This window comes from Budorcas taxicolor, chromosome 20, assembly GCF_023091745.1.
Source record: "Budorcas taxicolor isolate Tak-1 chromosome 20, Takin1.1, whole genome shotgun sequence".
NCBI lineage: Eukaryota > Metazoa > Chordata > Mammalia > Artiodactyla > Bovidae > Budorcas > Budorcas taxicolor.
The window spans coordinates 20200107-20223001 of record NC_068929.1 but is presented as its reverse complement, the minus strand read 5'-3'; positions in this window follow the sequence as shown (position 1 = coordinate 20223001).

Below are 22895 nucleotides of genomic sequence, written 5' to 3'. Positions count from 1 at the left end.
ACCCCCCTCCCACCTCCCTCCCCATAATACCTCTCTGGGTCATCCCCATGCACCAGCCCTAAGCATCCTGTATCCTGCATTGGACATAGACTGGTGATTCGTTTCTTACATGATAGCATACATGTTTCAGTGGCATTCTCCCAAATCATCCCACCCTCTCCCTCAGAGTCCAAAAGTCCGCTCTACACATCTGTGTCTCTTTTGCTATCTCGCATACAGGGTCATCATTACCATCTTTCTAAATTCCATATATATGTGTTAGTATACTGTATTGGTGTTTTTCTTTCTGGCTTACTTCACTCTGTATAATTGGCTCCAGTTTCATCCATCTCATTAGAACTGATTCACATGTATTCTTTTTCATGGCTGAGTAATACTCCCTTGTGTATATGTACCACAGCTTTCTTATCTATTCATCTGCTGATGGACATCTAGGTTGTTTCCATGTCCTGGCTATTATAAACAGTGCTGCGATGAACATTGGGGTACATGTGTCTCTTTCAATTCTGGTTTCCTCTGTGTGTATGCCCAGCAGTGGGATTTCTGGGTCATATGGCAATTCTGTTTGCAATTTTTAAAGGAATCTCCACACTGTTCTCCATAGTGGCTGTACTAGTTTGCATTCCCACCAACAGTGTTAAGAGGGTTCCCTTTTCTCCACACCCTCTCCAGCATTTATTGCTTGCAGACTTTTGGATCGCAGAAAAAGGCATTTTTTTAAAAAAAAGTATAAAGCCTACATAATTCACTGAGAATGTCAGACTTGTGAGACTCATAGTGAATATACATGAAAGGCAATACTCTGAAATCCAAAAGGAGGCTTGATGCAAATTACAGTTGATATGGTTTATTTACCAATGTGGATATTTAGTGAATCAATTATGCCATGCTCATCCATTCAGCTGTTTCAAAGTTTTGCCTGTGTGCACTGAACATCTCAACCATGAGTTGCTGAAGTAGTAATCTGTGAAGCTTCACCATCAAACGGAGTTTTCTACAGGAAAGTTCAGATTACACTTTTATTGTCTTTTATTTTCATCAGACCTCAGTCTAGTGATAGCCTCAGGAAATAAGTGGGGTTTACCCACACAATGCTTCTGGACCCGGAGATCCTTAGGAAATATTATTCTGACCATTTATCCCAATCCCCAGATAAGGCATGTGGTCTAATGACTGAGGGTCATGTTGTTTATTTGTTTTTTGTGGAATAAAAGGGCCCTGGAAACACTGGCTGGAAATCATTAGCTTGGAGAAGTCATGAGCGGTGGCTTTCTCCAGTGTCTCAATGAGTGTGTGTTGCTGATCACACCAAGATAGGCCTGTGGGCACCCAAACAGTCTCTCCTACTCCCGTTGAGACATTTGTCATCCTCCTGCTTCTTCTTCAGTTTGTGGGCCAGGCTACATGGATGAGGAGTCAGCAGGACAGAGCTAGTCCCACTCACCTTGGTTCATCCACCTGTTAAATCCTGGCCCACCAGCCACATCCCTCTGACTGTTGCAGTTCCCTTATTGTCTCCAATGTACCCCCTTTTTAATGAATATCTACTTGGACACCAGTTGGAAAGTATATATATTCAAGGCTCAAATCAAGGTTTGTCAATTCTGGTGTAATAATTGATGGGGGAAAAACACGATTGAAAGGGGAGTGTTGAATAGTGGGATTGCTAGGGTTCCCAGGTGGTACTACCGGTAAAGAATCCCCCTGCCAATGCAGAAGATGTGGGTTCAGTCTCTGGGTTGGGAAGATCCCCTGGAGGAGGGCATGGCAACTTGCTTCAGTATTCTTGCCTGGAAAATTCTATGGACAGAGGAGCCTGGTGGGCTACAGTCTATGGGGCCACAAAGAGTTGGACGCAACAGCATACATGATGGTAGGTTAGCAAAGGCTGTGCAGATAGGGGGAGAGAGAGGCATTGGTGTGCACAGACCCAGTTTCTTTCGGGACAGGCCTCGTATTGCAGTCAGACGTCAACTCTTTCAAGGGTGGTGGCAGCACTTGACTCATTTTAAATTACAGGCATCCCTGATTTTCATCTCCAAAGACACTTTCTCCAGTGTGCTTCAGGAAGGCCAGATGGCCTTGTCTTGGCTAATCAGTGGATCACAGGGCTCTGGAGAGCAAGCTGAGGCCTCTGGCTTTAGCTAATTAACACAAGCTTCAAGTCAGAGGCAAGAATTAAGCAATCAATTCATTTCTCTAATTCTTATACATTTTGAAATTGTGCCCATGATTAGCTTGGTCCGAAAAGCCTCAAAATAGGAAAGAAAAATCACTTGAGCTAAGTAGGAAATGATAGGAAAACTCTCACATGACCTTGGAAAGAGAACTTAAATGAAATACCTAATTAGGGCATGATAAAAACAGAGTAAAATCCATAGTACTTTTTTTTATCAGGGAAATGTTGATTTCTGTTGTGGAGGTTGTGCAAGGTTTTAAGAGTTAGGTGAAATCTAGTGGCCTCTAAGTTGCAATTTAACATTCAATACAATTTTGAGACAAATAAAGCTACCATCAAGCAGATCTTTTAAAGGATGCAAAGATGCTTGTTTTATTGTTGTTAGAATAGAGTGCTTCATAAAGACATTTCTCCTTTTTTTCAGTCCTTTTGTGTTTATATTTCTATACACACAGCATCTAAGAGTGATGGACACACAGGTGAATACTTCAAATATTTGGGAATTGTTTGAGAAAAATGAATGGCAGATTCAGAACACGACTCTGTGGTATTGTTGCTTTGGGGTTATTGCATGAGAAGCTATTGAACTGTTTATTAATTTGTTTGCTAAACGAATAATTGTCAACCTCCTATTTTGCACCTCTTTTATAGGTTCTGGAGATAGAACAGTGAATAAAAGACAAAAAGTCTTGTCCTTTGGTAGCTGACTGGGTACTATGAATCTTTGAATTTGTGACGATGATTGATACTGGCATGTCATTTCTTCTAATAGGCTGTATCTCTTTCAGTTGAATAGCAGTATGATGGTTAAACGCAACCCCACCCCCCTCCCCCCGCCAAAAACAAAACCCAAAGAACCCAACTGCTCTTTGGACTTATAATCCAAGCATGTACATCTTCCTCATTTTCCGTCTCCTTGCTTGACCTCTGCTACCTTACTTTATAGGGTAAAGTCTCTATTTCCTGGGTCAGTGTTCGTTTCAGTGAGGCCAGTGGGGAGAGAGCAGAGAGACGATGTAAACCTGTAGCCGCACGATCTGTCACCTCTGCTGGCCTGGAAAGTCAGTTGGTGAGAAAAAAATAAAGTTGCAATATCCAAAGTTCTCTCTGCTGTCCGTGCTCAAACTAATTTTTGTTTGCTGCAAATCCCCAAATCTCTCTTTTATCATACAGCCTTTGTCCATAGCACAACTTTCTGACAGAATCCTCCCAGACTTTTTCCTAAAGTGGTAGAAGCGCTGCTGCTGGTGCTGCTAAGTCGCTTCAGTCGTGTCTGACTCTGTGTGACCCCATAGACGGCAGCCCACCAGGCTCCTCCGTCCCTGGGATTCTCCAGGCAAGAACGCTGGAGTGGGTTGCCATTTCCTTCTCCAGTGCGTGAAAGTGAAAAGTGAAAGTGAAGTCGCTCAGTCGTGTCCGACTCTTTAGCGACCCCATGGACTGCAGCCTACCAGGCTCCTCCATCCATGAGGTTTTCCAGGCAAGAGTACTAGAGTGGGGTGCCATTGTAGAAGCTCTAGGCTTGTGCTATTCAGTGGATAACTACATGGGGCTATTGGACATTTGAAATGTGTTGAGTGCAACTGAGGAACAAAATTTTACATTTTATTTGATTTTAATTTAACACTGATAATTCAGAGTTGAACTATCTTAGAGATGTTTGGATCTACACAGTATCTTGGTGAATCTAGTTTTCCAACTGTTAATTTTATGAAATCTAAATACATATTAAGTATTTCCAAAGAAAATTTCGTGTCCAAATTGACGCACAAGTGTTAAATAGAGACCAGATTTCAAAGACTTAGTACAAAAACTGTAAATTATCTCATATATAATGTTAAAAATATTGAGTACATATTGAAATATTTTTATATATTGGATTAAATAACATAACTTAAAAATGAATGGCTCTTTTTTCACTTTTTAAGCAAGTCTACCAGAAAACTTGAACTGCATAAATGGTTTGCATTATATTTTTATAGATAGTGTTTCTATAGGCCAACTGTAGTTCCTCCTCTAATTACCATTTATCTGTTACCACTTCCAGAGGTGACAATGTAGTAGGCAAGTTGTGTGTGGGGGAAAGGTTGGTGTCAAAAGTAGCTTTACTTACATAGTCTGGATGAACAGCAGAATGATGGTACATTTAAAAGGAGCTGTTTGTGGGTAGAAACGGAACATCTTGAATTGGGCACATTAGTTTTGAAGTGCTGGCATCCATGAAGTCAAGTACAGATGGAAACCTAGAGCTGTGCTCTTTGATTCGGGAGTCACTTTGTTGTTCAGTAGCTCAGTCATGTCTGACTTTGCAACCCCATGGACTGTAGCACGCTAGACTTCCCTGTCCTTCACCATCTCCTGGAGCTTGCTCAAATTCATGTCCATTGAGTCAGTGATGCATCCAACCATCTCATCCTCTGTTGTCCCCTTCTCCTCCTGCCTTTAATCTTTCCCAGCATTAGGGTCTTTTCCAGTGAGTTAACTCTTCACATCAGTTGGCCAACGTATTGTAGCTTTAATATCAGTGCTTCTAGTGAATATTCAGGACTGATTTCCTTTAGGATTAACTGGTTTGATCTCCTTGCTGTCCAAGGGACTCTCAAGAGTCTTCCCCAATACCATAGTTCAAAAGCATCAATTCTTCAGCACTCAGCCTTCTTTATAGTCCAAATGTTGTATCCATACATGACTACTGGAAAAACCGTAGTTTTGACTAGACGGACCTTTGTTGGCAAAATGATGTCTCACACTGTCTGTTTGTCATAACTTTTCTTCCAAGGAGCAAGCGTTATTTGATTTCATGTCTGCAGTCATGGTCTGCAGTGATTTTTGAGGCCCAAGAAAAGAAAAGTCTGTCACTGTTTCCGTTGTTTCCCCATCTATTTGCCTTGAAGTGATGGGACCAGATGCCATGGTCTTAGTGTTTTGAATGCTGAGTTTTAAGCCAGCTTTTTCACTGTCCTCTTTTACCTTCATCAAGAGGCTCTTTGCTTCCTGCTGTTAAGGTGGTGGCATCTGCATATCTGAGGTTATTGGTATTTCTCCCCGCAATCTTGATTCCAGCTTGTGCTTCACCCAGCCTGGCATTTCCATCTAAATATGATGTAGTCATCATATTTACATTTTAAAAAATATTTTATTTTTTTAATTTATTTATTTTAATTAGAGGCTAATTACTTTACAATATTGTATTGGTTTTGCCATACATCAATATGAATCTGCCACGGGTATACACGTGTTCCCCATCTTGAACCCCTTTCCCACTTCTCTCCCCATACCATCCCTCTGGGTCATCCCAGTGCACCAGCCTCAAGCATCCAGTATCCTGCATTGAACCTGGACTGGCGATTCATTTCATATATGATATTATACATGTTTCAATGCCATTCTCCCAAATCATCCCACCCTCTCCCTCAGAGCCCAAAAGACTGTTCTATACATCTGTGTCTCTTTTGCTGTCTCTCATACAGGGTTATCATTACCATCTTTCTAAATTCCATATATATGTGTTAGTATACTGTATTGGTGTTTTTCTTTCTGACTTACTTCACTGTGTATAATCGGCTCCAGTTTCATCCACCTCATTAGAACTGATTCAAATGTATTCTTTTTAATGGCTGAGTAATACTCCATTGTGTATATGTACCACAGCTTTCTTATCCATTCGTCTGCTGATGGACATCTAGGTTGCTTCCATGTCCTGGCTACTATAAACAGTGCTGCAGTGAACATTGGGGTACACATGTCTCTTTCCATTCTGGTTTCCTTGGTGGGTATGCCCAGCAGTGGGATTACTGGGTCATAAGGCAGTTCTATTTGCAGTTTTTTAAGGAATCTCCACACTGTTCTCCATAGTGGCTGTACTAGTTTGCATTCCCACCCGTATTTACATTTTAACTTATGTGCTCAACAGTCACATGTGACTAGTGATGACCGTGTTGGACCACGCAAATTAGAGCACTTCCATCATCAAAGAAAGCTTTGTTGGCCAGTTCTAGTTGGAGAGTTAGGGCGGGTTGTTGTTGGAGAGATTTGGGGTCACTGACATAGAGATGATAGTTGAAACTGGGAACTTGATAAAGTCACTGAATTGGAGAGGGTGTAATGAAAGAGGAGAATTAGGCCCTATCGTAGGAAAACTCCCATTTTAACAGAATGAGCAGAATAAAAGAAGCAGAAAACACCATCTTAACTTTTCTCTTCTTGTTTTGTGCAATATGAAAAAGGATTTATTGTATTAATTGTGAAGCTCCTTATATATAATAGCTATTGAATACTGTAAGGGACAGCATATTCACCATATAGTTTGGTGAAAGACACATTGTATTATAAACAGGGACTTCTTGTGCCAAAGCAACATGTTTAGATTGGTATTGGATCATTTCTACAAAGGAATGAGTGAGATAGTTGGGGACTTAAAAAAAACTTTGAGTTCAGGTTTAGAGTTTAGATAATTAACATGTTCAATAGAATCCCTTTCAAATACAATTTGCTTTAATAAGCTTTTAGTAAGAACAGGGAATAGTTAATTTATGGATTGGATTCGGAAACAAGTTTTTGTAGTGCAGGTGTTCTATTTTTTGGTTAAAGCAAGTGCCTTATTCTTTAGATGTAAGTAGGCAGAATCACTGACTTCTGTGGGAGTCTCAGAGCCTGGCTCGAATCTTGTCCAGACCAGGGCTACTTCCATTTCTCTGGAGATGGGATCTTTGGAAGATCTGAGGATGGCTGAAAATAGTGCTGATGTTTTCCTTAGATGTGTATACTCCCTTGAATTCATAGATTGGTTCATTAAGTTGGAGAAATATATGATTGAAAATGTAATATACTTCACCTTAATGTGAAGCACATAATTTGAGAGTAAAAATGATAAAATTTCGAATATTAGAAAACCTTCTAGTTTGACCACAGGATGTCTTTTGAAAGATCCTTGCCTGTGTAGCCCTTGGAAAATATCTCATTTGAGAGAGGATTTTATCAGGATGGTCTAACAGGATACATTAGATATAAAAGGAGACTTAGGTGAAAGTATTCAGTGTGGATGTTTTGTATTTTTCATTTAATTGCCAGCATATGTCTCAGTTTAGTCACTCAGTTGATGTCTGCCTCTTTGCGACCCCAGGTGCGTGCAGCACACCAGGCTTTGTGGATTCTTTACCAGCTGAGCCATCAGGGAAGCCAAGCAAATGCCTATCCCATTCTTAAAAATATGTTTCTTTATATTGAGGTATAGCTGATTAATAAACAATGTTGTGTCTATCCCATTTTTTACTTAGTATAGCTGATGTTGAGCTACTCTTTCTGAGAAGTAAATTAGACTTTTATCTGCAATTTTAAGACTACTTTTTCTCAGAAATAATTTCAAAACAAAAATGAGATTGCTTTTATCCCTTAGAACTGTGACTTCTTGTGGCCTTGTCCCTTCTCCACTCCTGTTCTTCAAGCCCAGCAGCAACACATACGCATGTGCACAGGGGAGTCACCTTGTGTATACCTCTCTTGGGCACAGAGGTCATGAGTTTGACTCCCTTGCTAGACTTTGAGCCCCTGTTGGCTATAATGACTGCTTATTCATCTCTGTGTTCTAGTCATCTTCCAGAGAGCTGCAGTAGGCTCTCAATAATTTATTTGTTAATTCTCTACTTCAGTCCACAAAATATTTGAGGCAGCTAATAAGTAAATATTTATTGAATTGTGTTTTATGTTTCTAATTTTTGGTAAACAAAATATGCATCCGGTTACATTAGTTTGCTAGGACTACCATGGCAAAATACCACAGATGGAGTGGTATTAAACAACAGAAGCTTATTTTTTCATGGTACTGGAGATTAGAAGTCTGAGAGCAAGGTGTTAGCAGAATTGATTCAAGTCCTCATATGATCTTTCTTTGTGTGTGGATGCCCCTTGATTTTTAGATTTCCTCTTTGTCTAAGGACACTAGTTAGACCAAATTAGGGTATACAAGAAGAGCATTGTTTTAACTTAATCACTTCTCTAAAGGCCCTCTCCCCAAACACAGTTATAGTCTAAAGTCTTCGGGATTAGGACTTCAACATGCAAATTTAGGAGGAGAGTTACAGTTTAGCTAGGATATGGCACCCACGATATCATTTAGCATCAGGGTTTTATCTGATGAGAAATTGTTTCTGCCCACTGTCATTTTCTACCTCAGAGAAGCAAATGGTTTGTTTCAGAGACCAAAGAAATAGACTGTCTTTTATTACAAGATTAGAGAGATTGCACGCTAAGAAACAACTAGAATTAGTAGGTTGGCAACTACTGGTGCCCACCCCTCAGAACAGGTTCCCAATGGAAAATAACCAAAAGGTTATTTTCTAAGATTCTTTTCAGTTGAGTAATGGTTTAGAGCAGACGTATTTACCAGAAGGAACCTGTCACCTATAAAGTACAGTGTTTTTTCTGGGTATACAAAAAATATATGTTGAAATTGGCTTCCTCCTATGAAATGTAGGGCTTGAGTAATTCAAAGAACAGCTTGTTTAATCTATTTTGAATATAAAATGTAAGCATCAAAGTAGAGTTTGCTTGTTGGTAATTTTCTTCCCTGCATTGGTCATTAGCCAACATTATAATAATTTGTGTGTGTGTGTAGATATTTGTTTCCTTACATCTACTCAAAGTGACAATCTAAATGAGGCTGATAATTGTATGCACATACAATGAACATATTCATTTTTCTTTGAAAAAGTTACCAAGTTTGATTAAAGCTCTTCAGCTCTGAGTTGGGTGTGTGGTCCATTTTGCTGACCTGAACCAAACTGGTAATGGTTTTCTTTGCCAAGACTTTGTACCAGAGAGGCCAGTGGTTTCTTTCATCAATCATTTAATCTTAATTCCTGCATCTCCTTTTGAAAATGTAGTCTGTTGAGTAGATAGCAAATCATGTCTCCCATCCTGATGAGTAGACAGTAAATCATGTCTCTCCCATCAGAGAAAATTGGGCCAGGGATAGACAAAATGGACCAGTCAGATTCTTCTTCCTGGAAATCTGGAATTGAACTCAGAGATTCTAGTCTCTGCTGTTGCCTGAATGAAGAAACTGAGAAAGTATAGTGGGGGCAGGGACAGACAGGGACGGAGGAGAAAGGGGCAGAGTTGAAAGGCCATCAGGTTCCTTTGAGACAGAAACTTTCTTACTTCCTAGTTCCTCATGGTAGTTTTCTGAACGCTTGCTTTTACTTTCCTTCCTTGGGATTTATAGATATTCCTTCAGCTTGCCAATAATGCCATTTTTCTACTTAAGGTTACTTACCCTTTTTGATAGATTTTGTTAAGGTGGTTATAGCAACGAGTGGTTTCATTAAGGAAAGGGGGTGTATGTGTGCGCGTGCGTGTGTGTTGCAGAAATATTGCTACTTATTGTTGAGTTCAGAGGTTTGATTTTTTCATTGTGGGCTCCCTTCTAAGATGTTTCAGTGATGACTAAAACCATTAATAGCAATTGAATAAACATAAATACATGGGTGGCTATTATTTACTACCAACTGTGTGCTGTAATCACATTTCAAATGCATTGTGTTCCTCACTGTTGACAAAATCCTAGAGGTAGGCATTTTGGAGATGGGGAAATGGAGGCTTACTGAAGTGAGAGGAAAGCCTCTTTTCTAACTACCCTCTTCCTGTTTAGCATGGCTCCTGATAATTTTATCTCTTGGTATTCATAGTCTCCTCCCGTGCAGTCAGGACTGGTCTGTGCTGAAGTGATAGTGTGATTTTGAGATTAGGTCATTAAGGGAATCACAGAGTTGATCTTGTTCTCTTGGATTGCTCACTGCGGGGGAAGCTGGCCACCAAGTTTTGAGGGCACTCAAACAGCTCTGGGGAGAGGCCAACATGTAGAGGAACCAAGGCCTCCCACCAAAAGCCAGCACCAACTTGTTAGCTATGTCACTTAGCCTCTTTGGAAATAGATCTTCCTTTTCCTGAAAAGCTTTCAGATGACTGTAGCCCCAGTCAATACCTGACTGCATTGTCATGAGGGACCTGAGTCAGAGACGCCCAGTCAGGCTGCTCTTAAATTCTTAATGCTAGAAACTGTGAGGTACAATTAATGTTTAATGTTGTTTTAAGCCTCTAAGTTTTGTGGTAATTTGCTATACTGCAATAGGCAAATCACATAGTTTATCTGTTTGAAACCTCTTTGTGGGTAAAAAAAATCTTTGTGCTTCCTGTTTCACCTCATTCTTGGCTTATACCTGGTTCCTGCTTATCATGTGAATTAGTAAGCATAACTTGGGAAAATATAGCAGGGAACTCCAAGAGCTGAATAAGGGTGAGAGGTAGTCACGGTTAGTGACCAGTTACCATGTTCCTACTATGTAGCTGGTTACTATGTGAAAATAGGTGACAAAGCACCCTTTCATTTCTGAGAGTCCAAGGAAGATATTGAATGATAATTATTAAAAAGATCTGTGGAGGTGGAAAACTGAGGAGGAATTTCTATCAAATTAGTTTATTGCTAAGTGAAAAGGAGGCTAATGCTTTGCCTTGTTTAAATAAATGATTCTTTATTTGATTATAGAAAACCTTAGTGCAAGTAAACTTTTGACATAACAGAAAGGGGATGAGGGAGTCAGCTGACAGTTTGCTGAACAGCAGGTTCAAAGGTCATTCTCCTTTTGGTACAAATGTAAACTCTTCAGACAACAATGGACCTAGATCCTTTTCACCATTTATTAAAATAAATTATACACATTTCTTACACTATTAGAGGAAAATTTAAGAATATGGAAGAACTTTCCAAATTTCAGCTCATATGATAGAGGGTTAAAATTCTTGTATTAAGAGAGCTTGTAAATCAGTAAGAGATATTCTGAACACTTTAATATCTTAAAAGCCAAGAAAGACCAATAGTACTTTAAAAAATAAAAAAGGGTTATTTCTGTTAAATAAAGTGTTATTTGAAAATCATTTTACCAAGTATAATTATGGTTGTAGTAAGATAGTTTAGTACATTTGACTATGTTATAATGAAATATTTATATTTAAGTCACTCAGGTTTATTTTATTTATATGCATTTTATAAATAAATGCATGCCTGTCAACAGTTTGATTTTTCTCAAAAAGCAGTCATCTCATGCTGTTGATTCTAATTCTCTCAGGAAAGCATTTCACTTTTGCTGTGCTTTGTGTCAATTCCACCTAACTACAGCTATCAGTACTCTAGAAGCTGTTAACACCTGACGTCATCATAATAAAATTAAAGGTTCAACTCAGGGCTATGTTGGGATTTCAGAGTGAATATCAGACGAACCTGTTCTGATTTTGATTAATCTGTCTGACCTCTCAGGTTGCCCAGAAAAAAACATGTCTGTGTATAATGGACATTGAGAACTTAGGGGATTATAATTTGTATTGGGGGCTTTCCATGATTGAGACTGGTATGCCATTTGAAAATCTAAAATGATTCTTGTCAGGATAATTACCCAACAGATTCCTCATCGAGGCTGATTTGTCAATAAGCAATGTCACACAATAGCCAAAATGATGGGAAGTGTTGTGTAACCGGATCTAACACATCTCACTGGTTTCTGTTGTCCTGTTTTGTATTGATGATACACCCACATCAAAATCCTACTTAAAAAATGCTGTCAGTATTTCCAAATGTTTAAAGCAGAATTGAATTTTCTTCACTGCAGCAGGTTCCTCATTGTAATAGCAACTTTGTCTTGGAAGGCATCCACGTGAAGGTGGATGTCAGGCAAAGTGGTGAGAGAGGGTGGAAAACTTTCAAAAAGACAAGCCCCGGGAGGCTAGATGAGTTGGCTGAACTTGGACTTGAGTTGGCTGAGCCGGCTAACCCTGAATTTTGCACCTCCAAGGATCTGCATGGTCAGAATTCCCCCAGGGCTGACATGTGTCATCTGGAGCATTTAGGGAAACAGCTATCTGGAAACAAGGCCTTTTGAAATGTTAGGTTAATTGTTAGTGTTTATGATCAATGGGCTGACATCTATGGGGTCACACAGAGTCGAGCACATCTGAAGCGACTTAGCAGCAGTAGCAACAGCAGCATGATCAACAGGAAAAGCAGTTCTGAGAAAGCAGAAAAGGGAGTATTAACTCCTGTGCCCTTCCTGAGGGCTCTGAATAGCGTTGGCATCTGCTGGGGCCTTCACCCACACAGGTGGTGCTGATGCAAGACAAGGAAATGAGACAGGCAGTGGTTCTGGGGACAGAATCCATCTGATACTGATAGCTTCTGTGCAGACAAAGACTTTATTCACATGGTTTCTGAATCTCAGGATGGAGAGGTGGATGGAGTTGCATATTCATTTGCATGGTGTTGCTTAGCGCTCCCCCTTTCCCTGTTTGAACCATCATTTCCTGCTCAATAGGAGGAGATCAAGGATTGTAGGAAGGGGCAGAGCCAGCCAGCTCTGATGCTCTCTTAGGGCCTTTAAGATCGCAGAAAACTGACTTTCTGACTTTGTCTAGCTTTCTCTCCTCCAGACCCTGTCTATTTCCCTCATCTTTTCTTCACTTTCTTTAATATAAAATTTTTGTTTTCTACTCTATCTATGAAAGACTTAAAAAATTTAAACCTATAAATGTAACATAGATCTTTAATACTTGAGGATGTTATAGATGATTGAAGTGTTTCCTCGCTTATCAGTGATATTACTATTTTTTTTTTTTTTTTTGAAATGGGTGTTCTGAGGAATGGATGGTAGGGGTTAGATGATTCTGGTTTTATGGCCTCAGCAGCCTTTCAGGCAATGTGAACATAATGAATTCTAGAAAATAGTGAGTGCCAGAGGAGGGAAAAAATGCAGTGCTATGCAAGAACAGACAGAGAAGGCGATGGCCCCCACTTCAGTGCTCCTGCCTGGAAAATCCCATGGACGGAGGAGCCTGGTGGGCTGCAGTCCATGGGGTCGCTAGGAGTTGGGCACGACTGAGCGACTTCACTTTCGCTTTTCACTTTCATGCATTGGAGAAGGAAATGGCAACCCACTCCAGTGTTCTCACCTGGAGAATCTCAGAGACAGTGGGCCCCCGTCTATGGGGTCTCACAGAGTCAGACACGAGTGAAGCGACTTAGCAGCAGCAGCAAGCAAGAACAAAAGAAGGATGGGGCTGGGGACTTGGGTAGGCTTCATGGAAGAGATGGGCAAGAACTTGGGTTTGTGAACAGAAACATGGGGGTGACCTTCTCTGGTTGGTTATCGTTAGCTATGGGGTGATTTCTTTTTATGGCAGAGCGGTAGAATAGAGAATATAAAGCCATAGCAAATGCCCTTTATTCCAGGATCCATACTATACAAAAGTCAAACAAACAATAAACAAACAGTACCCTTCCCTGCGGGCTTCCCAGGTGGCACTAGTTGGTAAAGAACCCACCTACCAATGAAAGAGACATAAGAAATGAAGTGGGTTCCATCCCTGGGTCAGAGAAGAACAGTGTAACCCTTTCCAGTATTCTTGCTAGAGTCCCATGGACAGAGGAGCCTGGCGGGATACAGTCCATGGGGTCACAGAGTCAAACACAACTGAAGCAAGCTAACACATACACACTACCCCCCACACCCCCTCCCTGCAAGAAACTCCTCAAAATTTCTTTTCTCCCTGTACCAATTAACCATGTAACTAATGTTCACGATGTGTTACCTTTAAGGCCTAATAAGATCCTACAGGGATCTCAGAAACAAAGGAAGATTAAAATATATTAAAACAGTTTGCCAGTGTAATGTAATCATACTCTGATTTACTGACTATTAGTCATGGCTGAATATGAGGTAGGTATTTGGATGGAAACCATCCCAAACATTCTTGATAAATGGACTTTTCTAAAATAGAGCATGAATGGACTCTAAATATGAGGAGCTTATACTTCAAAAGGTTGTGCCTCCTAAAGCCTGATTATAGGAAAAATTGTAAAAAGCAAAGGGATATTATTGCCTTTCTACTTCATTAAGTCATTCACTTAATATGCATTGGTCTATGCTAAACGCAAGGAAGTACAGAAGACAAGACAAAATCCTTCTTAGAAGGGAATGGAGGGAAAGCAGATAGGAAATTAAATATCTAAGTACAAATTATATTCGATCTCTAAAATTCAGTGAGAGCCAAGAGAAATGAGAAAACACGGGTAGTATTAAAGAGTGGGCTAAATTTGTGTGTGTGTGTTTTTTTTTAATTAAAATAAGTTGACTTGGTCATAAACCTTCCTGGTCTTCAAAACCAGTTAAGGGGTTGGCCTTCCTGGTTGCCAGTCCCCGGGGCTGGGGTTCCTGAAGTGAGGCTCAGGCTCCCTGCTCCATAGAGAGGACCTCTGAGTCTGAGATATCCTCTTCCTCTTGTGTGTTGCCTGCTGGAGGCGTAGGTCCTGACCGGGTTGTGTCTCTGTACCTCCCATCCATCTCAATGTGGTTTTTCCTTTATATACTTGATTGTAGGAGAGTTGTTCTGATAGTCTTCAGGTTGTTCTCAGAGAGTCATTCTGTATATAGCTGTAGTTTTGGTGTGTCCATGGGAGGAGATAAGCTCACGATCTTCGTACTCCATCATCTTGATGGTGCCTCCAGGTGAGGCTAACTTTGTTATTGTTTCTGCAGCTTTCAGTACAAAGGAATCCTGATAGTATTTGTGATGGTGGTGGGTAAAATTCAGCTGCATATTGAATGATAATGTGTCCCCAACTCACAATGAGAGTGTGTGAAGTCAGCCCACCTGTAGTGGAGGACTGGTTTGGAGTGCTGATTCTCTGAGGGTGACCCTTGTCCAGTCAGAGAGCAGGACCGATGAAATGCTTTTGTACTGGTTCCTTCACTTCAGATTGTTGCTCTCCAGGCCCCCATCTGCTGAGGGGACCACTGTTTATTGCCTATTGCTTTGTGCAGGGGATCTAGTCCTGGGTCTGGAGACTTTTCCATCAGTATAGACATTAGCTTTCACTTCTTCAGCCCCGAGTTCCCTTATTGTTTCTGGCATTCCTGGAGATGATTGTTTTTTTGCTTCCAAGCCCACTGTATAGTTTTAAGTGATGTTCTTCATGCCAAGCATGTCTTTCTGTGTTTGCTGCAGAAGCGCTCACTCTTCTGTTTGAAGTGGAAGTGCCAGTCTGCTGCTTTTGACACTGAGGTACTCACCAAAGGAAACTGGACTCTGACCTTTTGTTCTGACCATCTGTACAGAGTTTCTACTAGATAATCAGCATCACAAGTTAGGGTTTTATTTTCTATACTTTTCTTAAAGTGCCGAGGTATCAGGGGTTCCACACTAGTATGAGAGTCTAAACTGTGTTCATGCTGAGGTTAAGACATTTTGGGGGATGCCAGATTTTTTTTTTTTTTTTTTTGATGTGAACCATTTTAAAGTCTTCATTGAATTTGTCACAATATAGCAGTCCATGGGGTAGCTAAGAGTCGGACACTACTGAGCGACTTCGCTTTCACTTTTTACTTTCATGCATTGGAGAAGGAAATGACAGCCCACTCCAGTGTTCTTGCCTGGAGAATCCCAGGGATGGGGGAGCCTGGTGGGCTGCCGTCTATGGGGTCGCACAGAGTCAGACATGACTGAAGTGACTTAGCAGCAGCAGCTTCTGTTTTATGTTTTGTTTTGTTTTTTTTTTTCTGTGAGGCATGTGGAATTTTAGCTCCCTGACCAGAGGTCAGACCTGCACCCCTGCATTAGAAGTGAGTGAAAGTCGCTCAGTTGTGTCCGACTCTTTGTGACCCCATGGATTATACAGTCCATAGAATTCTCCAGGCCAGAATACTGGAATGGGTAGCTGTTCCTTTCTCCAAAGGATCTTCCCAACCCAGGGATCGAACCTATGTCTCCCACGTTGCAGGCGGATTCTTTACCAGCCTGAGCTACTTTAGGGAAGAACCCTGCACTGGAAGGTGAAATCTTAACCACTGGATCACCAGGGAAGCCCCCGCCTCAACTCTGTTCCCCAGCATGTCAAATTTAACTTTTAAGGGATGGGCTTGTCAGTAATCTGATGGCAGCAATGTCCATCTCAAGGCAAGAGAGCAGAAGAGTTCAGGTTTGGGTCAAGGACAACAGGCCAGCATGAGAATGGCTGGGCAGTTCTGAGCATCATTCCTGTCTTCTTCCCTGGGTCTAAGTCAAATGAGCCTGGGAGGGAAATATGAAAACGCTGCTTGAGAGAAGTGGCTGTAAGATGTTAGGCTTACAAGGAAACCGAGTCTGGGGAGAGAGGTGACAATGTAGTTTGTGAGCGGGGAAGAAGGCCCCTGTCTGGTTTGGTGAAGAGCACAGCAGGACTGGGTCACGAGGCAGGCTTCAGTGCACCAGCTTCTGCATCTTCCTGGCAGCCTCTGCGGCAGCCTCCACAGGGGACCGCACAGGCATCAGCTTCCCACTGAGGCACTAGACGAAGGAAATGTAGAGCTGGAGAGACCTGCACAGCCACACACTCGCAGTCATTGAGATGACAGTGTAAGGTGTGAAGGAAAGGTGGACTGGGGTATATACAAAGGTCCCTCAGAAGTGTGACTGGTATTGTGATCTGAGACTCCCTTGGCTTGGATATGGGTAAGGACAGGCATAGAAGAGTGAAGACTGTGAACACCCCAGAAACTGTCAGAAGGTGATTGTCCTCACAAAGGAACAAAACTGACCTCTACTTGGTCAGTCTCCTCTACATGAACTTTGCACTTATTTCCTGTTTTCCTCTCTTAAATTTACTTTCTAAATAGTTTACTATGTGTTATTATCATCCCTTCCAACCTGCTAAAATAAAGCATACCTATTATCTTAACACAGCCTGTTCCAATAACACTGTTCTCTAGTTAGCACAGCATCATAGAGATCTCTCATGAGGTATTGGTAGGTGCTGTTATGTAGGCAGAAACATGTATGAAATGAATTGAAGTTTCATTAAGGCAAATTCAGTGCGCATGAACCGTGCAAAGTACTTTTCAGTGGAAGAGATGGATGTTTAAGACAGAGTGTGTTTCTGACAAAATCATGCCTTATGTGAGAGTTTTATAAATGTTTACAAAATGTGGCAACATGTATTGAAAATGTACATAGAGAGTATTCTCTCTATAAAGATTCTAGAGGAAAAACTCATTTGGAAGAAAGAATGAGAACATGTGATGGAGGTACAATAATGGTGATAATGGTGGTCCAGCTGGGATAACCATTCATCCCTGGCATAGGCTGTGAGAGTCAGGCTGGAGGAGATCATGACTGTCTGTACTGAGGTCTGCTTCAGCAGTTCGGGAGCTTATTCTCCCAGTGTCCTCATTCCTTTAAGACTCACAATGAATACTTTTATCCATGAATTTATATAAACGTGGAAATAAACAGACCTTATATGTACCCTTGTTCTATCATAATCGTGAACCAATTATTTCATCTTTCAGAACACAACTTTTTATTTTTCTTTTTTTTTAAAAAATACGTATTTATTTATTTGGCTGCGTTGGGTCTTAGTTACCTCACGTGGGATCTTCTTTGCTTTTTGCGGTATCTTCTTGTTGTGGGGCCCAAACGCTCTAGTTGTGCTGTGCAGACTTAGCTTCTCTGGGGCACGTGGGATCTTAGTTCCCTGACCTTGGATCAAACCTTAAACCCCTGCATTCCAAGGCAGATTCTTAACCCCTGAACCACTATCTAAGTTCCACAGAGCACAACTTTCTTTACAGAGTAAATTGGAATGGAGTTACTTAATAATTGATGGTTTTATATAGCAAATATCTACAGCAAAAATCACAGTGACATATAAAAATAATCATTCATTTTTCATTCATGTGTCTGTATATGCCTCTGCTTCAGGTTATGGGTCAAGTTCACATTCCGTGTGAACTTATTCTGTGATTAGGATGAAGGACAGAAACTAACTGGGACATGTTCTTCATTTGATAATGGTCAGAAACTTAGAGGGTTGAGCAGATACATTCAATGGCTGCTTTGTTTTATTTTTATTGAAGGATAATTGTTTAGAGCATTGCATTGGTTTCTACTAATCATCAACGTGAATCAGCCATAGGTTTACCCATGTCTCCTCTCACCTGAACATCCCTCCCACCTCCTTCCCCATCTCATCTCTCTAGGTTGTTACCAAGCCTCAGTTTGAGTTCCCTGAGTCATACAGCAAGTTCCCATTGGCTATCTATTATGGTTATGTATGTTTCCATGTTACTCTCTCCATACCTCCCCACCTCTCCTTCTCCAACAAAACCCCCCCGCCCCACTCCAAGCCATGTCCATAAGTCTGTTCTCAATGTCTGTGTCTCTATTGCTGCTCCACAAATAGGTTCATCAGTATATTCAATGGCTCTTAAAGTCTCTTCCCTCATTCCACTGGCCGGAGCAGATCACATGAACAAATCTAAAATTCAGAGAAGCATTCTCCCTACATGGAAGTGAATATTTGCTAAATAACATAATCTACCGCACTTTACTTCTTGCCCTTTTAAAGCTTCAAAAAATGTGTTTCCAGGCTTTTCTGAAGCTAGTTCAAAGCCTGCCACAAATGTAGGAAGCTCTACATAAACTAGTGCTTCCTCTTTACTGTTGTAGAATTAAACCTTATTAGGGAGATGATCTCTTACTTCATTTATGATGCCATTCTGATAATTTAGGTTGATAGTTGCAATTTCTGTTCCAGTTAATCTGGGCTGACTGGCCTGATTACTCACTGAAGATTGTACCTGTGGTACCCCATATGGTAGCCACAAGCTACATGTAGCTATTTAAATTTGGATGAAATTTAAAAAATGTAAGTCAGTGATAAAGAATACATCTACCAATGCAGGAGATGTGAGTTTGATCCCTGGATTGGGAAGATTCCCCTGGAGTCAGAAATGGCAATCCACTCCAAGATTCTTGCTTGGGAAATCCCGTGGACAGAGGAACCAGGCAGGCTACAGTCCACGGTGTCACAAAAGAGTCAGACACAACTTAGAGACTGAACACCAACAATTCAATAGTCACACCAGCCACATTTCAAGTGCTCGAAAACTACATGTGGCTAGTGGCTATCATGTAGGGTAGCACAGAAATAGGACAGTTTCATCATCACAGAAAGTTCTACTGGACAACACTGGGCCACATTCAACAATGACAATCATAATGACCTTCATTTATCTAGCACTAGCCATGTGCCAGGTACCCTGATATATGTGCTGTATGGAAGTTCATCCTTGTGACTGTTTTGTGAGCTCACTACTCTTATTCTCATTTTTCTACTGAAGAAACTGATGATTCAGTTCAGTTTAGTTCAGTCGCTCAGTTGTGTCTGACTCATTGCGACCCCATGAATCCCAGCACGCCAGGCCTCCCTGTCTATTACCATCGTCTGGAGTTCACTCAGACTCACGTCCATCAAGTCAGTGATGCCATCCAGCCATCCCATCCTCTGTCGTCCCCTTCTCCTCCTGCCCCCAATCCCTTCCAGCATCAGAGTCTTCTCCAATGAGCCAACTCTTCGCATGAGGTGGCCACAGTACTGGAGTTTCAGCTTTAGCATCATTCCTTCCAAAGAAATCCCAGGGCTGATCTCCTTCAGAATGGGCTGGTTGGATCTCCTTGCAGTCCAAGGGACTCTCAAGAGTCTTCTCCAACACCACAGTTCAAAAGCATCAATTCTTTGGCGCTCAGCCTTCTTCACAGTCCAACTCTCACATCCATACATGACTACTGGAGAAACCATAGCCTTGACTAGATGGACCTTAGTTGGCAAAGTAATATCTCTGCTTTTCAATATGCTGTCTAGGTTGGTCATAACTTTTCTTCCAAGGAGTAAGCATCTTTTAATTTCATGGCTGCAATCACCATCTGCAGTGATTTTGGAGCCCCCCAAAATAAAGTCTGACACTGTTTCCACTGTTTCCCCATCTATTTCCATGAAGTGATGGGACCAGATGCCATGATCTTCGTTTTCTGAGTGTTGAGCTTTAAACCAACTTTTTCACTCTCCTCTTTTACTTTCATCAAGAGGCTTTTTAGTTCCTCTTCCCTTTTTGCCATAAGGGTGGTGTCATCTGCATATCTGAGGTTCTTGATATTTCTCCTGGCAATCTTGATTCCAGCTTGTGCTTCTTCCAGTCCAGCGTTTCTCATGATGTACTCTGCATATAAGTTAAATAAGCAGGGTGACAGTATACAGCCTTGACACACTCCTTTTCCTACTTGGAACTAGTCTGTTGTCCCATGTCCAGTTCTAACTGTTGCTTCCTGACCTGCATACAGATTTCTCAAGAGATAGGTCAGGTGGTCTGGTATTCCCATCTCTCAGAATTTTCCACAGTTTATTGTGATCCACACAGTCAAAGGCTTTGGCATAGTCAATAAAGCAGAAATAGATGTTTTTCTGGAACTCTCTTGCTTTTCCATGATCCAGCAAATGTTGGCAATTTAATCTCTGGTTCCTCTGCCTTTTCTAAAACCAGTTTGAACATCAGGGAGTTCACGGTTCACGTATTGCTGAAGCCTGGCTTGGAGAATTTTGAGCATTACTTTACTAGCATGTGAGATGAGTGCAACTGTGCGGTACTGATGCTTCAGTTCAGTCGCTCAGTCATGTCCGACTCTTTGTGACCCCATGAATCCCAGCAGGCCAGGCCTCCCTGTCCACCACCAACTCCCGGAGTTCACTCAGACTCACATCCATCGAGTCAGTGATGCCATCCAGCCATCTCATCCTCTGTCGTCCCCTTCTCCTCTTGCCCCCAATCCCTCCCAGTATCAGAGTCTTTTCCAATGAGTCAACTCTTCGCATGAGGTGGCCACAGTACTGGAGTTTCAGCTTTAGCATCATTCCTTCCAAAGAAATCCCAGGGCTGATCTCCTTCAGAATGGGCTGGTTGGATCTCTTTGCAGTCCAAGGGACTCTCAAGAGTCTTCTCCAACACCACAGTTCAAAAGCATGAATTCTTCGGCGCTCAGCCTTCTTCACAGTCCAACTCTCACATCCATACATGACTACTGGGAAAACCATAGCCTTGACTAGATGGACCTTAGTCGGCAAAGTAATGTAATAGTGATGCTAAAAATAGGAGCCAGCTTGCCAGTGGGTAGTAACTGGCAACGTATTGTGTATTTGACTCCAAAGCTAGGTATCTGAGACATTAAAATGCTTGGTTTTCTAGTTTCAGGCCATCTCAAGAACAGATGCTGTGATGTCTAGCCGAGTAGTGGCGGTGGCAGGGTGCTTAGTGCCAGGTACCATCTGGGATGATTAAGGGGACCAATGTAGAACTGGTTGACTGAGGAGCACAGTAGTGGTTTCCAGACCCCATAGCTGGTCTGAGGAACAGGGAGATGGCTGTGGCTATAGCTGGTCCAATGGTTCCCTGCGAGATCTGCTGCTTCTTCAGATAGAGCCTCTCATGATTCTTCCTGATTCTGCCCAGTAACCGCTGTGGAATTCAGTCAGCTGTGCTTTTCTCTGCAGAGGGTCCTTAGCGTGCATGCATGCTGTTGCTTCAGTCGAGTCCAACTCTTTGTGACCCCCAAGGACTGTAGCCTTCCAGGCTCCTTTGTCCATGGGATTCTCCAGGCAAGAATAGTAGAGTAGGTTGCCTTTTCCCCCTCCAGGGGATCTTCCTGAGCCAGGGATCCAGCCCACACCTCCTGCTTGGCAGGCAGATGCTTTACCACTGAGCTACCAGGAAGCCCCTCTTAAAGTAGTGGACTGGTAATTTCATGGAAGCAAGATAAGAGAAAAATTATTGGAGATACATGCAAATTTAGTTAGATTTACATTAGAATGAGAAGTTACCAAAAGGCCATAGAATAGATATGGAAAATTGAAAGGAGTAACTCTCCTAAGACTAGGACTTTGGGAATATTTGGGAGTTTGTAGAAATGGAAGAAAGAAATGAGAGAGAACCTGCTATGATTGAATGAAGTTAAGAGAAGAGATAGGGAAAGGGAATTTTTAAAAATGTAGGTTATAAATGGAATACTACTTTGGTGATTGGACTGTAGCCTACAAGACTCCTCTGTCCATGGAATTTTCCAGGCAAGAGTACTGGAGTGGGTTGCCATTTCATTCTCCAAAAGTTATAATGAGGGTTTTATTATTATTATTATTTTTCAACTCTCAGGATTGTTCTTTCCTTGAGTGCAAAACCATGCTAAGAATGGGCCATGAGGCCACTAAGCTTTATGTAAGAAAACTGGCATTTGACATATATAATAGTTATATATATATATAGTTATATATATATAGTTATATATATATATAATAGTTATATAGTTATATATATATTGGAGAAGGCAATAGCACCCCACTCCAGTACTCTTGCCTGGAAAATCCCATGGACGGAGGAGTCTGGTGGGCTACAGTCCATGGGGTCACGAAGAGTTGGACACGACCAAGCGACTTCACTTTCACTTTTCGCTTTCATGCATTGGAGAAGGAAATGGCAACCCACTCCAGTGTTCTTGCTTGGAGAATCCCAGGGACAGTGGAGCCTGGCGGGCTGCTGTCTCTGGGGTTGCACAGAGTCAGACACGACTGAAGCAACTTAGCAGTTATATATATAGTTATATATATAATATGTATTATATATATATATATATAATAGTTATATAACTACTTCTTCAGTGGGAAGAGTAGATTAGGAGCTAGAGACTTACAGTAGTAATACAGTTATATTTCTCATTGGAATTTAAGAAAATGAATGTCTAGCTATAAAACCTGAGCATCACTGAGCTTATCTATAGTTTAAACCTAGCATCTGCTCAATAGTAGTGATCTTTGTTT